At 42.9% G+C, this 17,110-nt stretch overlaps 1 pseudogene; it reads left to right on the forward strand.

The window, feature by feature from the left end:
* The window catches only part of LOC100715039 (protein lin-9 homolog), a 125,228-nt pseudogene that overhangs the window by 4,355 nt on the left and 103,763 nt on the right, over window positions 1-17,110 (forward strand).

Consider the following 17,110-nt stretch of genomic DNA (forward strand, 5'->3'; position numbering starts at 1 on the left):
TGGAGAGCTGCTCAGTGTCCTGCACCACCTTAGCCTGGCTGAACCCCTTATCTCCCTCCCAGGCAGCACTTCCCGGCCTCCCTCCCATCTCAGCAGGCCCTGCATGCTTGGGTTTAAAACCGCCCAGTCACTCTCACTTTAACAGGCTCTTAAAGATTTCTTGTATCTGTTCCTTTGCTTCCTTCCCCATTCTCCTGCGTTTACCAGCTCTCCTTCAGACAACCAGCAAGTTATCTTCTAAATCCATAGATTTTTATCTATGCTAAATCCATGCCAGAGGCTTAATTAAAATGACAGTCCACACAACATTCTTTTTTTTGTTTTTGTTTTTGAGGCAGCCTCTCACTCTACAGTTCAGGCTGTCCTTGAAGTCACTATATAGCCCGGGTTCACCTCAAATTTGCAGGAATCCTCCTGCTTCAGCCTCCTAAGCATTGGGATTATAGAGGTGCACCTGGCTCCATATAGGGTTCTTTCCATTTAAACATTTGATGACTTCTTGTCTCTTCTACAGAAAAATTCCAAAATCCTTTCCATTGATAAGGTCATTTACTATGTAAATACAATCCAGTTTCTTGTGTGTTCTTATAAAGCCTTCAAAGGGCACAGCCACTTATTTCATCACAATTCCTAGATATTGCCAACTCTAGTTGAAACGCTTTCTTTCATTTTCTTTTCCTCACCTAGTGATTGATGCCATCCGCTTTTTCCGGAGTGAGCTCAAATATCATGTCTTTTTTGAAGTTCATCCTAAGAGGTGCTGCATGTGGGCTGCTCCTCCAGGTCCTCATCATCTGCAGGACAAGTGCGAAGCCAGACCAAGAGAGGCAAGCCTGAGGGTCACTGGGGTGAGGCATGCTTGCGATGAGCAGCCAGGCCCTCCTCTCCCCGAAGAGAAGGGCGTCAGGTTGCCTGGTCTGCTTCCTGAAGCTTCCTGAGGTGTTCTGAGACAGTCGCTCACGTATTGTTGTACGATTCAGTTGGGCTGCGCTGAGGAAAAGCACTTACGATTTTGTGAGTACATTATTGGAGCCAAGGAAACAGTCTTGGAGATAGGGTGCAGCAGGCAGTGGGAAGTCATCCAGTTTAATGGCCAGGATGGAAGACTCCTGTGCTTCCAAAAGATGCTACTCTGAGCATGGCTCAGTTTATTCAATCACCTTTCCAATAAAGCTCCCCAGCTGCAAAAGACTGTGGAGTAATGGGCCAAGATCATGAGTTGAGGATCTTGAAGGGGTTCATAAAGATTTCCCAGGTCATTATGGCTCAAAACACTGATGCCTGATTCCCAGAGAAAGCCAAACTTGAAGGACTATCTCTCAGAGATGTAATAACCAGGCTGCGTTGGCCAAAGGAGCAGCAGGAGCCAAGAGGAAGAGGTTTTCAGAGCAGCTCATCTAGACAGCTCCTCTGCCCCTGCTCTCAGCTCAAGACCCCATGAGTAACCTAAGAGGGGAAAGAGAGCTGGTGCCTCCCGAGCTGGAGCTTCTGTGTACCCATCTGTGCTTGCAAGGCTGAGGGGAAGATATACTCACGTTTAATGTATTAGCTGACTAAGGCTTAGTATCTGAAAACAACTGAGAGAAAACTGCTATGATGCTGTTAAGAGATCTGTTACCTACTGGAGAACACTATGCATAGGAAGAGTGATTTAGAAATGTTACTTGCAGCTGGATGCGGTAGCACACACCTGTAATACCAGCACTTGGGAGGTTGAGGCAGGAGGATTATCATAAATTTGAGGCCAGCCTGAAAAGAAAAAAAAAATTACTTGATCAATTAGATATTTGCATAAAATCATTTAAATTAACAGATTAAAGAACAAATTTCATCCCAAATCACTATCAAACTAAAATTGCATTTACTAATTTAGCACTAGACCTGATAGATATCACTCCATTCATTGTGTCCCTAGCGTACTCTCTGGAGAACACAAGCTGCTCAGAGGTCCCCATGCAGGACACACAGAACTAGACAGTATTGTAAGCCAAAGGGGTTCATAGTGTAAAGATGAAGCACAGGCATATGACCACCCCTGGCTGGCACACAGTTTACAGTGAGTACCTGGCCAGGTACAGGATGCTCAGATCCTTTCTGGAACCAGTGAGAACATAGCCAGTCAGTATTATTTGGGAAGTACATTATTCTAAGCCTGACCTATTCAGAAATGGCTAGCGTGTTCTTTTGTTCTCAAAACAAAAGTATTGCAAAGTATTTCATGGTGCGATAGAGTATTAACAGTTATTTCTCCCAGAATTCTTTTAAGGCAAGATGAACCCATTCTTAAACTATTCTTGAACTGCTTCTGCAGAATTTTCTCTCTGTTTTCTCAATTCTTCTGCCTCCTTTGCTTCTTGACTTTGCTCCTTCCTCTTCTGTATTAACTTCCATCTATTTTCTGGCCCATTTCTTCTTGGCCCTTCACGTTTCCAAAAATCTGAGCTGCTAAGTTATAATGGAAATCCTTGGCTCACAAAATATTATCCTTTCAGGTGATTCCAAGGGCCGTATAACTGGTCAGATAGAGCTTTGATTTTCAACTTCATTCCCAAAAGGTGCTTCTTCCCCTCTTGAATTCCCCATGCTTCAGGCATCCCACCATTTATTTCCTTTTCTCTGAGATTCAGTTTTCTTGAAATTCAGCTTTCCCTTCAACTAACTTCCTGGAAGCTACTTATAACTACTCCCAAGGGCATGCCTGACAATAGTGTATGCATGTAAGACAGTCACTGACATACAAAGACATCTACAGGTATTGAATTTTAGCACCCGAAGGTTCTATATATGCCAGAAGGGACTGAGTGACCAGAGGCAGGGTAGTACAAGAATTGATTAAAATGTTAATAGTCACTTACTTTTTAATGTACAGTTGCACAGTGGGAATGTAATGTAAGACTTCAGAAAAAAAAAGATGAAAATCATGAGGAGCAAAGACTGGTTTTAATGATAAGCTGTGTTTGGTTTCCATAGCTTGCTCCCTTCAATTTTTAAATGGGCCCAAGCAGTTCAAAAACCAGAATGACTGACCAGATAAGTAAGTTTGGCAGCATCAGTCTGTCTCATATCTTAACGTGCAGAGACACTTTGCTGACATTACAATGTTACAATGGCTCTTTTGTGTATCCATTTCCATAGGAGGCTCTGGGGTTGGAATGTACAGTTTGAGACACACTTCATTACATGCGTTGCAGGCTTTTGGTAACTTATTTAAATATAGAAGAAAGTATTTGCAGTGAAATAAGAGTATAAAACTTTCTGATGTCTGTGACTATTCTTTAGGTACTCCCTGGGCTGCACAAATGAAATGTGGAAAATGTTGACTTAATCTCAGAAATCATCTTGGTTAGAAGAAACCACTTAACGTCTCTGCCATAACAGCGCCCCCTGCTGCTGCAGAGTGAGAGCTGCACCATGGTTTGCTTCTTTCAATTTTTCAGACTCTGGACACAGGCAGGGCTGGAAAACATTATCCTCAATGAACCACAGCCAGGAAAGTCTCAGGAGGGAATTCTTTCCTGACATAAAATTAAACCTGGCTTCAGCGTATCTGGGAGGGGGGCTTACTGTTGATGTTTCTTGGCTTGCTTTTTCTGTTCTTAAAGCAACATTATTTTAAAAACTTGTAACCAAACCTGTCATCTGTCAAGCCAGCTTGTCTCTCAACGTCTCTCAGCCCCAGTTTCTCTGTCTTTCTTGCCTGTTTCCCAGTGTTTTAAAATTTTAAGTTTCTTTAATTTTGTAAACTAACCTGTAGTAAGAGCAAGTGGGTGTCTCTATCTCCTGAGGAAGGGAATTCGGTGTTAAAATTTTCCTAGATGTGGTGTGGGGTGATGTGGGGTGCGGTGGTGGATTTTCCAACCACAGAGTAGCCAGGTCTCTAGGTAATGTGGTCTTCTGTCTTGGTCAGTAGATGCTCCCTGATTTCAGAAATGGTTCAGGAACACTAGACTTAAGCAGTACATGCTCTGGTCCAACTGGACTCACCAGTCATTTAAAGTATAACACCTGGATGGGGGCCAGAGGGGCTGTTGTCTCTCTGTGTCTGAGGTAGACAGTGCAATGACTTGTGACCTGGTGCTGCTGGTAAGAAGACAGAAGGTTATGTTTTCATCCAATGGTTATGTTGTTAAAAATCACTGAGTTAAAAAAAAAAAAAAAGCAAAGAAAAACATGAAGTCACCTGTATCAGGACTTCAGTACCTTGTTTGGTGAAAGATTTCTTGCATCTGGAACAAAACTTGCTAAGTTAGTACTAGTTTCAAGTTAGCCTTTCTCTGGCATGATATGTTTTCTGTTTCCTTAAAAAACAGTAGCTTAGAAATGGAGTGTAATAATACGGATGAAAGAATTACAGCGGAAACCACCCCGTGTCATTGTGGCTGCCCAGGCATTAGTCTCTGTCTCCAAACCTGATAAGGAGATCAGCTGACTGGGAAAATAAGCCAGACCTGTCAATTAAAGATCTCAGGACAGTGTCAAACCATTCTCTGAAGCTTGTATGTGGAACTTCTTGTGGGTTCCCCCAAATGCAAACTGCGTATAAGGACACGGATGCCACCAGGAGTCTGCTATCAGGACTGCTCATGTTAGCCCATTCTTCCAGACTCAGAGAACACTTTTATTTTTTATTTTTTTCTTTCCCTCTGTTTGACCCAAATTTGTTCAGCAGACCAAGTTTTTGTGGTTACATTTCAACCCCTTGCCTCTCACTATTTCTTTTCTTTTTGAGAAAAGGTCTCACGATGTAGTTCAGAGTGGCCATTATTGTTTATGGCTAGACGTCCCCCCCACCACCGAAAGCCTCATGCAGTCATAGTACTTTTGCAGAGGTGGCTGAATCCACAGTGTGTGATTAGTAAATCAGTCCACTGATTGGTTTGGCATAGTTCTGGCTAGAATTGAGGGTGTGAGTGCTACACTTGCCCGAGGGCATGTAGCTCACATACAGAGAGTCTTGTCTCTCTCTTGTTGCTTTTGTTGTCTTCCACTGCCCCACACTGCTATGTGCCACCCTACTTTGAAGTCAGCCGATTATGGACTGAAACCTCTACAAACTGTATGCTAATAAATATTACTCCTTTAACTTTGGGTGTCAGAAATCTTGTCTCAGCAACAGAAAGTAAGACATTGGTCTTGAACTCACTAAGTAGCTCAGGCTGGTCTTAAACTTATAGCAATCCTCCTGCCTCAGCCACCTGAGTACTGAGATTACAGGAATGTGCCACAATGTCTCATCCTCCCTTACTTTTCAAATAAATTTTTGACATCATCTTTGTTCATCTAATTCTTTGTTCAAGGCAAGGAGAACCCACAATAAGTTGAATTGGTGAGCCATTTCAAAAACTACTCCCCGATAACAAACCTACTACCTCATTAAATGAATTTATAAGGTCACAAATGCTGTTTTTGTTTGCATATTTTTGTTTTTCCTAGGTAGTTCCTCACTGTGTAGTCTACGCTGGCCTTGAAATCACTATGTATCCCTGGTTGGCCTCCAACGGGCAATCCTCCTGCCTCAGCCTCTCAAGTGCTTGCATGCTTGTACAGGAATACTCTGGTATTGAATACTCTGTTTGGTATCAAATAGTCAACCTGCAGCTTGTGGAAAGCAGAACACAGCATGCCAAACACTTCTCATAACTCTCTAGGGAGTGGCTGATCTGAGACTCAACACACTGGTGCATAGGTTTCTGGGAAGCAGTTTCAGATCCACTTATAGCAAATTTTCCTATTTAAGAGAACTTATTTTTTTTAATGGGCTTTATGTACAAGATTTCTTTGTGGAGGTTAAACTCTTATGTATTTAAGGCATTTGTTTAAAATGTAATTATTTCAGGATAAAAGCATAAAGTACTTTTTACAGTGGTTTGGAATTTTAGGAGGGAGAGGTAGCCACTTACGTAGCCAGATCCTAGGGCTGGAAGCCACATGTCAGTAGGGCGTGCAGTGTTCCCGGGAAGACGGGCTGGAGGAAAGCACAGGCTAGAGGCGGGGGTTTACTTGGAAGGGCCAGAACAGGGTGATGGGGGCCTTTGGGGACAAAATGAGACCACAGTACAGAGGGACCTGGTCACTGGTGCAGGCACAGGGAAGATAATGGGCTCCAAAAATAAATCCAGGTGCTCATTCATAGTTTCTAAGAACAAATCCGAGAACGGGCCTCATCTTCCATGATGTTCAGGTACTAAAAACGTGAACCGATTGTCCCTGTGCCTAACAAGAGATTTTTCTGTGTTCGACTGCTCAGGAGGTCACAGAAAGTCTAAAGAGTAGATCTTGGGCTGAGAGACTCAGCTAAGTTCCTGTGATCATCCCCTGCCTGTACCATGTAATATTCCTTTTCCTACTGCGTTCCAGACTCACTTCCATACCAAAGGACCAGCCCAATGGTGGTGTGAGCTGCTCAGCTCTATTGCATATGTGTATTTGGCTAACTGCTTACTGGTGACAGGCTGACTTACAGTCGCCAGTTTTTAATCCTCTTTCCCAGGAGTGGAGCACACATCCCCATACAGCAATGCAACCTTCAGTGCCTCCTACATTGGGAGAAGCATCTTGTACCCTGTCTGAGTCACACGAGCAGATGTGACCACGAGCAGATGTGACGCAGATCTTGTCTGCAGCAGAGCTTCAAAACTTAGTGTGTTTCTAGCAGCCCTTTCACTAAGGAATCATTTTTCCCAATTAAAGATCATTCCTCCGACTTGAGGACAAAATACCAGAAGACACATGGAATAGGATCACGACAGCGGACCCACTGCCGCCAGCACACAACACGGCTGAGAAACAAACGTGCTGTCTTGTAAACCACCGAGTTTCCAGGTTTGCTTATTATGATGGTAAAATACACGCCCTGGTCTAGTCCCGACCTATTTTTTAAGATTTGAGATTTGTAAGAACTGTAATGACGGTGCACCTCACTCTTCTTCCAATGTCAAGCCTCTTCATTTCCCAGCCTCTGTTTCTGCCCATATTCTTTTAGCTTGGTTGCCTGTCCCTAACCTTGAGTAAACCTGCTTAGAGAAATTTCCAGCTAGCTCAAAACCTATCTCACACATGAAATCTTTCTGAATGCCTTTCTTTCTTGTTTGCTTGCTTGCTTGCTTGTGTGTGTGTGTGTGTGTGTGTGTGTGTGTGTGTGTGCGTGTGTGTGTGTGTGTGTGTGTGTGTGTGTGAGAGAGAGAGAGAGAGAGAGAGAGAGAGAGAGAGAGAGAGAGAGAGAGAGACAGGGTCTCACTACTCACTATGCAGTTCAGGGTGGCCTTGAGCTCACCAGCCCAGGCTGGTCTCCAACTTGCAGTGATCCTTCTGCCTCAGCCTCCCAAGTGCTGGAATTACAGCGGTGCCCCACCACACCCTGCTTGTTTTTTGGTGTTTTGAGAAAGGGTGTATCATTCCCTCTGACCTTGAATACTGTGTAGCCCAGGCTAATTGAAAGTCTGGCAATCTTCCTGCTGCAACCTCACAAGTGCTGGGATTAGGAACTGTGTAGTTATGCCTTTGTTTGTTTGTTTATGATAGAGGAGATTGAACCTAGGGCCTTTGCACAGAATCATATTCCCAGACTTCTAAATTTTTTAAATTTGAGGCAGGGTCTCACTGTATCACTAAATTGCTCAGGCTGCCTTAATTGGAATTCTTCTGTCTCAGCCTTCTGAATAACTGAGATTACATTTATGCTACCTATGAGTCCACATTTATGCTACCTATGAGCCCATTTGTTAATAATAAGTGATGCTCTTTATTGAACACTTACTATACACTTGGTGTTGACTGTTTTAGTCTGGGTGTACTAAGAAGGGCTCAGATGCATAAGATGCTTTAAGGGTGAGGAAAGACAGGGAGAATGAGAGAGGAAAGACTAACAGAAAATGGCAGGAGGCTTCATAGTACAATGAGGGTCTAACACCTAAAAGCGAGAGGGAAGCAGAATTAAGGAGGAAGTCTTGGGCTGCAGTGTAACCCCAATAATGTTCACTCAAGGCTAAGGGGGTGTCTTTGTTAGTTTGTTTGTTTCTTGAGACAGGGTATCACCATGTGCCTCTGATTGGCCTTAAACTCACTGTGTATCCCAGGCTGGTCTTGAACTTGCAGTGATCCTCCTGTCTCAGCTTCCCCTGTGCTAAGATTATCATATCCAGTTTAGAAATCTTTAAAGTAAAGTCTTTGGAGTGGAGTGTCCCATGTCTCACAGTAATGCCCTGCAGTGGTCTCTCCATGGTTGGTCACTGGTTGTCATCAGGGCTGTGGGAATGTGGTAGTGACAAGGACAGTAGCTAGAGTATTTGACCAATTAAGTTTACATAGCAAGAAATCTGAGTGCCCCTTTTTTGTTCCTAACACACCTTAGTTTATTGAATCTTCATGAAAATCCTATGAGGTCAGTGTTATTTTTCTGTTTTTTTTTTTTTTTTTTTTTTTTTTGTACCAGGGATCAAACTCATGACTACACGCTTGCAAGCAGGCACTTATGCCGCTGAGCTAAATCCCCAGCCCCTCTTTTTTTTTTTGGTACTGGAGATTGAACTCATGACCTTGTACTTGCCAGGCAAGTGCTTTCACCACCCCAGTTATTTTTTCTGTTTTAAAGTAAGGAAACTGAGTCCTGGAAAGATTTAGGAGACATTGCTCCAATCACTTAGCTAGTAATGGATGGAGCCAAAATCTGTCTTCTAGATCATCATTAGACTTAGCGTTGATATTCATGGACTGCGTGGACAGGGAGTGCAACATGGCGCCATTTGTGAGAAGGTGAATAATCATTAGTCAATGTTTCTTCGCTTTTTTAAGCCAGGAGTATATAACATGCATTTGACTGTTGAACGAAGGAGTCCCCCATCTCACAGGAATGCAGGAACAGCCTAGCTTGCACACAAAATTTCTGCCCATTGGTGGGCCAAGGGCTAAAACTGGACTTGCTTTTCAGACGACAACCATTTACTGTTGTGATAAAATATTTGGAGATATTTTTTTCAGTGGGACAGCTCATTAGAGATGCTTCCTAACATGCCATGCAGACAAAGCTCTCCTATGGCCCTGGAATCCCTGATCTCAGTTCCGGTCCCACTTCCTGTGAGACCTAACAGGTGGTGTGTTGTTAATCTTTCAGTCTATTACATTATGTTCATACTTTCATCCTACAAACGTACATCGTCTACTTTTTTTCTCCTAAGAGATTTGTTTTTCTTTTTATTTCTTGCTCTGTGACTATGTCTCCTGTTAGAGTTGTGAAAAGAAGCAACTAAGGCCAGGCACAGTGATGCCCCCTTGTAATCCTAGCACTCATGAGGCTGAGGCAAGAGGATCATTGTGAATTTGAGGCCAGCTTGTGCTATGTCATAAGTTCAAGGCCAACCAGAACTACATGGGGAGAACCTGTCTCAGAAAAAAAAATTAACTAAGGATGTAAAGACAGACAGAGAAGTTAGATCTTTTGGAAGAGAATTTAAACCATTCCTTCTCATCTACTAAAACAAAGAAAAGAAAGCAGAAGAACCCTGCCATTTACATCTATGTAGTTCAGATAGTTTTGCCTTTAGGTAGATGTGTGTGAGTGTGTGTGTGTGTGTGTGTGTGTGTGTGTGTGTGTGTGTGCATTACGAATATTTAGAATGCCTATATGTAGTACGCTGGCATGTGAAAGGTGATTTTCAGACTAAGTATCACCTGGAGGAATCTTCTGCTTACAAAAAAAAAATCTTCTGCAATAAAAAACTAAAAGACACAGCTAACAGATTGTACCACAGACCCTTCTGGTCCTTTTCACTGATCGCTGTCTCCCTACCTGCAGAGGTGAGGCTGGGAATCAGCGATCTATCTTACAAGCATTTTTAACAGGTTAGTACATAAACCTAGGTGATGGGACTGTAATGGAAAAAACCAGGAGTTTTTTTCTCCACTGCCACTTTAAGGATTAGTTCATTGGGGGAAATCTTGTTTATTTACTGTTTCTTTTGTCTTTGTAAGAAACCTCTATCCATCATTACACTTTGGGTTATTCTTAGATTATGAAAAGAGACCCTAAATCACTTAAATTGCAGAATAAAATCTTCAAAGATTAGGATGGATGTTCACTATGGTTGGCGTTCAGATACAGGACATGGCCTTCTCAGGTCAGTGCTGGCACTGGACACACCTGCATTTGGGGAAGGGGCTCAGTGGGCTTCTTGCTTCCTTGCCCAAATTTCTTGCCACTGGTAACTTTCGGCTTGGACTGGAAAAGAAGGAAGAAAAAAGGGAAGCAGGGAAGGAAACACCTACTTATTGCCATGCCTGGAGTCCACTTCTGGTGCTCAGAGCCTTGCACACATTATTCTAGGGCTTTGGTCTGCTTGCTTCTTGACATCATCCGGGAACAACTCATAGGGCTGTTGAGGGCTCTGCCTTTGCTCCGGTAGCCCTGATCTCTGTCCAGATGGGTCTCCTGTCTCTGGAAGAAGTGCTTTTCTTTTCTGCATGTGAATTGTATTTACTTTTAAACTGATCCATAGAGGCATAAAACTTGTACCTTGCAGTTGCCTTTAGGACCCTACATATAGAGGCCCCAGGCTGGCATTCCTTACTGACACTGTCATCTGGCCTCAGCCATCGCAGCCCCTGACTCATGGCTGAGGGACTGAAGTTACTTCCTACTCTGCTCCCAATGCCTGCGAGCTCTCTACCTTGACATGTGTCAAAGGAACTTCCCAAACCCCAGGCAACAAAAACATGTTCTCATAGTGATTATTTTTTAAATTTTGAAGGTAGTGAAATACAACAGAACACGACAGAGCATGGTCAATTGAGACAATGCAATGAAATTGGTAGAGAACGTCAAAGCAGGTTACCAGGATAACAGTAATAGGTACCATAGTAGGTCTTGTTATCTTCACAGTAGTTGTTCTTTCAATTAGGTACAGCGAAATCAAACCAAATACAGAACATTATAGAATTTATCAAAACAGAATATTGAATAGAGCAATACAATTAATCAGAACAAAGCAAAACAGTGATAACAATATTTGCCTTCAAAGAGATGGTAGAAGGAAATCCTCCATATTTTCTATATTGCATATGGTCGACCTCCCAAGAGATGCTCAGACCTCTGGCTCCCATTTGCTAAAGGGGGGAGGATAGTGAGAGGTAGATGGGATGTTTGATTCTCAGCCCATGTGCTGGTAGGCTCACGGCTGCTTACCAGGGAAGTGAGCTGGTTGCTTGGTTTCCCGGCGCCCTAAGTTCCAACATTGCATGGATCTTGGGTGACGCTGGGTGGTTCTCCCCCTGGGCAGCCGCCACTTGCCCAAGCCATGGCTGCTTAGCAGGGAGGCAGGCTCTCTCATAGTGATTTTTGTCAAAAAATTGTTTGCTGGATTCTGAAGTGAGGAGCCAAGTGTTATCTTCAATCTTTCCTTAGGGTAGAGGAGAGAACTTGTGGTACAGCTTTCTCCAACCAAATCTGTCGCACAAAACTTTCTTTTCATTACTGGCTTTCACCAAATTGCTCAAGGTGGCCTCTGAATGGTGAGGCCACTTGTGCCTCAGCCTCCCCAGCAGTGGGCATCACAGGCACGTGTCATCATGTCCAGCAATTGCCTTCTTGCACATTGGACAGGGACATTTGGCTACAGTGTTCTTGGAAGGGTCACCTTGACTCAATCAGGTGCATGGCTGATTTCTCATTGTTCTTCACCTTCTTGGCTTTTTTCTTTTTTACTTTGTAACAAAATCTGTTTTTGTGAAGGAAACATTTTAATCCATTTGTTAATAATATTTCAAACAAATGAAAATAAATAAATTGAGATAAAACTGGAGTGGGGTCATGTAGACCACCCACCTGGCTTCTTGGGCAGCTCTTTAGGCAACGATAAAAAGTTCTGTGGGTTGAGAAAAAATTTCTGTAAAACCCTTTTGATTTTATTATGTCTGATAGTGTGAGCAGCTATTTTGAAGACAGCAAGATATATTATAGTAGCCATGGTTGATTTCCTATTCCCTTGTTTAAAGTTCTGTATCACTTTCATTATTTTTTTTTTGATTAGCTTTATTCTGTTCTGTTTTGTTTGATTTTATTGTGCCTGATGGTATGGATGGGTATTGGGAAGATAGCAAGAGGCATTATGATAGCCATTGTTGATTTTCAGTTATCTTGTTTGGAAGTCCTGTGTCGCTTTTGTTATTTTGTTTGTTTGGTTTTATTTTGTTTCATTTTGCTTGGTTTTATTCTCTTTAAAACAAAAAAATTTAAAAAGAAATAAAAAGTAACTTTAGAAATGTAGCTAATTTTAGATTGTTGGAAACAGCGTGTTCCCTGAAGTCCTCAGGCTTAGAAGCCGCAACACCTGGGCTGCTTCCTCTTCCCTCTGAGATCAAGTGGGCAGGAACAGCTACCTCTGCCTCCCTGTTCTGTCTTCTAAATGCTCTCAGCAAGACCTCCATGTGCCTCAAAACCTGGTTTATTTATTTCTCTGACAGCCAAGCTTTTGAAACAGAATCCCCTTAAAGATGCTCTGGATGACTCTACTTGTTTTTGAGTGAGAAGAAAGAGTCATGAAGAACAGAGTGGAAAAGATTCATAAGTAACAGAAGGAATTACAAAAATCTGTTTTTCTCCCCATTACCTTCCCTGCTGGGTGACCCTGAGGAAGTTTGTACTGGCTGTGTGGGATTATCAGGGCTGCTGTGTGGCAAATAAAGCATCTTAGTGTGATCCTGATAAGCCATGATTAGGGTCTGAAAGTCCTGAACCCACAAAGATCTGGACTGATTATTTTGCATTGCCTGGTTTATCTCCAGGAAGCATTAAATCCATATCTGAGTGGGAGGCTAGAGAGTAGGCTTGGGGAGAATCTGGTGTTCCTTTCTTCGAGCCTGCGGCTCCTTGGTTGTGTAGCAATGAAGAAAAAATTGAGATTTTAAGCTTTACTGCAGAGAGAACAGATGATGAATGCAAACTGTGGACAAAGCTCTGAGGAGGCTTTCTTTGGACCCGTGGAGTAAACCTGAGATACAAATCAGAAAAGGCTAGTTTAAAATAATCACTACCTTTAGAAAGTGGCCATCTTTACTAAGAATTTATTTCCAAAGGATGTTGAAGGGTTGATATCTAATCATTAACTTGTAGTTCTGTCTCTCTGCCAACCTCTTCCTCTCTCTCTCTCTCTGTATTGTGGTGTTGGGCACTGAACTCAGGGTGTTGCTCTGAGCTGCATCTCCAGCTCGATACTCAACACCACGAAGCTGAAACGGGTGAAATCAAAGCTGTGTCAGCAAGAGGAGAGCCTAATTCTTCCACGATCATTCTGTCCTCTCTTCTGATATTTTGATTTATGCTGACATTTGGTGTGTAACATACACACTACTCAATAATCATTCTATGTATTGTGTTTTAGCATCCTATTTATATATTGTCAGAGAATGAGAATGTGCATTACATTTTTCATACCTACACAGGACTTCTTGGCTTTGTGCTAGGAACAGGGCAGGTCCTCGAAAACCTTGATTTGCTGACTGATGCTTAGGAAGTCACTGTGATTGTCAGCTACACTTAAGAGATTGATGGCTAGACTGGTCTGTTTCTGTCGAGTCCAAGTTGAGCTTAGAGGCAAATGATCGTGCAGTGTGCACAGATGCGTAGGGAACTGTCAGTTCTGCAGCATTCCTGGTAAACACGTATAATGTGTTCAAAATGCTTAAACCTAACTTATGTATTAAAGAAGACTGCAATTTTTCCTTCTGTCCACACAAAAAAAAGAACAAATGCTTCTGTGCCCATAGTCGTCCCATTGCAATATAACATCCGGGTTTTTAATTTTAGAGCACTCACAGCCCGCCCCCCCTTGCTGTTTACTTCTCCTAACACTGAGAAATTCTTAAGGTTAAAATCTTTAAAGTGGTGCTAATAAGAGTTAGAGTAAACATCAAAAGAACTACTGCTTATGAGATGTTTGGTATATAACAAGCAATTATTTTTAATGCACTGCAGATTGGTTAACTGTATAACTACAAATGACTTTATAATCACAAATGATTATCACTGATTGCATTTGCCAGATAGTAAAACACTTAAGAATGTAGAATTTGGAGTCATATGAACACAATTTGAATCCTGACTTCCCCATTTTCTCTTATTTATAAAATGGGGCTGATGCCTGTGCCGTGGTAGACAGGAGGGCCCAGACTCCAACACACTAGCCTGTGTTACTCAGATTCCCTGGCAAAGGGGTGCTTTGGGCAGAGTTTAAGAAAATGACAGTACAAAGGAATGAATAGGTCATAAAGAAAGTTACAACAGAGCTAGAACCACGTCCTTGGGTGGGTGAAAAGGGTCTGTACCCTGTCTTTCAATCTCCACTCTGTTAGGCCCCAGAGTGGGGAGTGGGGTGGGTGATGGGTGTAGAGCTGCACCCACTTGATGTAATCATAGTTGTCAGTGTCCCTGGACACAGAGTGAGGGGAGGAGTGAAAGGTGAGAAGTACATATAGAAGGACATTGGAGTGGATCCAGCTCACAAGTGACTGACCAAGTGTCCAGTATAATAGCACTCTATACATGGCTATATTTTTAAAATAAAACATGACATGTGCTGGGAATGCTGGTGCATGCCTGTAATCTCAGCACCCAGGAGGCCGAGGCAGCCGGATCACTGTGAGTTTGAGGTCAACCTGGACTACATAAGCAAGTTCAAGGTTGGTCTGCACTACATGGTAAGACTCTGTCTCAAAACAAAACAAAATAAAACAAAGCAACATCAATTACTATGATCTTGAAATTAAAACTTTTTAAAATGTACCCTTAAGAGAACAAAAGAGTATCCATTTTTAAGTCAGACATGGAGGTTCACAGCTGTACTCTTAGCACCTAGGAAGGCTGAGGCAAGCCTGGACCACATAGTGAGTTCTTGTCTCAGAAAAAAGTGATACAGTTTTATTTATTCTACAATAAGTACAAGTATAATGCTCATTCTCGCAGTTGATCTGAGCCATTTAAGCCTTCTTGTATACGCCCCACTCTTAGGGAGGCCAGAGTTTATTAATAGGAGATCCTTGGACGGCCCTCTACTCTGAGCACTGTGTTATATATTCCACTGCTGCTTACACTCACCACTAGGGGTGTTAAAGTCATTCTAAATTTAATTTGTGCCAAACCATGATCTTGATTCTCCCTTCTGAGCGAGGAGGGAGAATCTCCCTCTTCCTCTCAAATGCTTGCTCCGAGCTCAGCTAATGTCATTATAAAGACCTTTCTGGAGCTAAACTTTACATGTATCTTTGATGCCTTTCTTTCTCTTACATGCCTTACATGGCTTGGAGTCTGCTGTAGTCTGGGGTTGTGAGAACAGTTGCAATCAGGACACAGAATTTATAATATTATTTTATGATGGTCACCCAGAGTTTAACACAAGAAAGTGCAGGAAACCTGTCCAGAACACTAAAGACTCCAAATATTCAGCCAAGGGCCTGGATCCCACAGCAATGTCCTGCATGAATCCAGATGAAAACCTAGAGCCCAAGACAATGCCTCCCACGAGTCCAACTGGAGGTCTAGAGCCCATGAGAAGGACTCACACCAGTTTGTTTTACGTATCTGTGCTGGGAAGGCCCAAAGGTCAGTGGTGGAAGCTAGAAAGTCTGTGCCAGTGGGGTGAAGGAGCTGTGCTGATAGGTTGAGGATTCTATACTGGAGCCAAGAAGTCACATTCAAAATAAAGACCAGGGCTATCCTGAAAAAGCACCACAGCCATCCTCAGCAATATGGAGGCCCCCAGCTCCTCTGACGATAAGAACAGTTAAGAACATGCCAGAAAGCAGTGTAACAAGTTTCTCCTGGAGATTAAACAGCACACATCTTCCCCTCTGGAGCCAGGAAGCAATGCTCTATGTAAGGACCAGAGCTCCCCCAAAGTGAACCACAGCCTCTCTTACCCACAAGGTTCTGAGCTCCTCTGATGACAGTCACACTGGGGAAGCTAGTCATGATGAGCTCCTCCAGGAGAACCAATGGCTCAAAACAGCAACACTTAGAGAAACCACAATGCCCACCCAGCTCTTCTTCTCCACGTCTCTGTTTATTCTGGCAACTTTCCTCAGGCAGACCCTCTACACTTAGCACCATGCTGATCTAATTCATCACCAGATCTGTTAAATTAATCATTAGATTTTAATCCATGACAGAGTCAGACAAACCTGGATCCTCAAGTCAATCTTCTTAGCTCTCCCTTTGAAAAACATTCACACTCTGTCACTGTGCAGTTATAGTGCTGGTCTGATTCACCATCATCTCTTAGCTGAAATACTTTTGAATTCACATTAGCAAAATTATCTTGCCACATTCACAGTTTTTACCTTTACCACACAGTCATAGTCATAATTATAATCTTAGAGTCAGATCGTTCACATAAGACCACTTGTCTGCTCAGACACATCAACTGCTTCTCCTTTCACTCTGAGTGAGTCAGTCTTACCATGTAGTGTAGCCCCCATGTCTAGATGTCCCCCAAAGATGGGATTTTCAGAGCTAGCTGGATTCAGTGTGTGTTATACTGGGAGTAAGGGAATGTGGAACTAAATTAGCCCACTAATTGGAATTAGTGTAGTTCTGAGTGTGGCTGAATGGATCTACTCAACACAGAAGCCCCGCCCTAGGTATAGATGACATCACCCAAAATATTTGTAGGCTGTATAAAAGGAGAGATGGAAATCAGGCTGCTGCTGCCGCCGTCTTCTGCCTGCCTTGCCATGGACTGTTTCTCTTCTACAATCCCCTTCTGACATGCTGCCCTGCCATGCTGCCCACCTTGGACTATGGGCTGAAATCTCCACATTGTGAGCCCAAATAAGCCTTTTCTCCTTCAGTTTGTGAGTGTCAGGCATTGACTCTCTGTGTTGAGGAAATTAGCTAAGAAATCCTTTTAAGTCCCTGTGTGACCTGTGCCCTCAGTTCCATTCTCACCTTATTTGTGCAGTCCCACCTGCTTCTATTTTTCATTTCTCTGCCTTTAGTCGCTGTGTTCCAGTCACACTGGACTCCCTTGGTGTCCAATCAATAAGCTAAGCATATTCCCTTCTGTGCAGGTCATTTACATTTGCTATTTCCTCAGTCTGAAACTCTTCCCTTCCCATATGTAGCGGG

This window comes from Cavia porcellus, unplaced genomic scaffold (assembly GCF_034190915.1).
Source record: "Cavia porcellus strain 051 isolate PalLab524CR breed Dunkin Hartley unplaced genomic scaffold, mCavPor4.1 scaffold_11, whole genome shotgun sequence".
In the NCBI taxonomy this organism is placed as follows: Eukaryota; Metazoa; Chordata; class Mammalia; order Rodentia; family Caviidae; genus Cavia; species Cavia porcellus.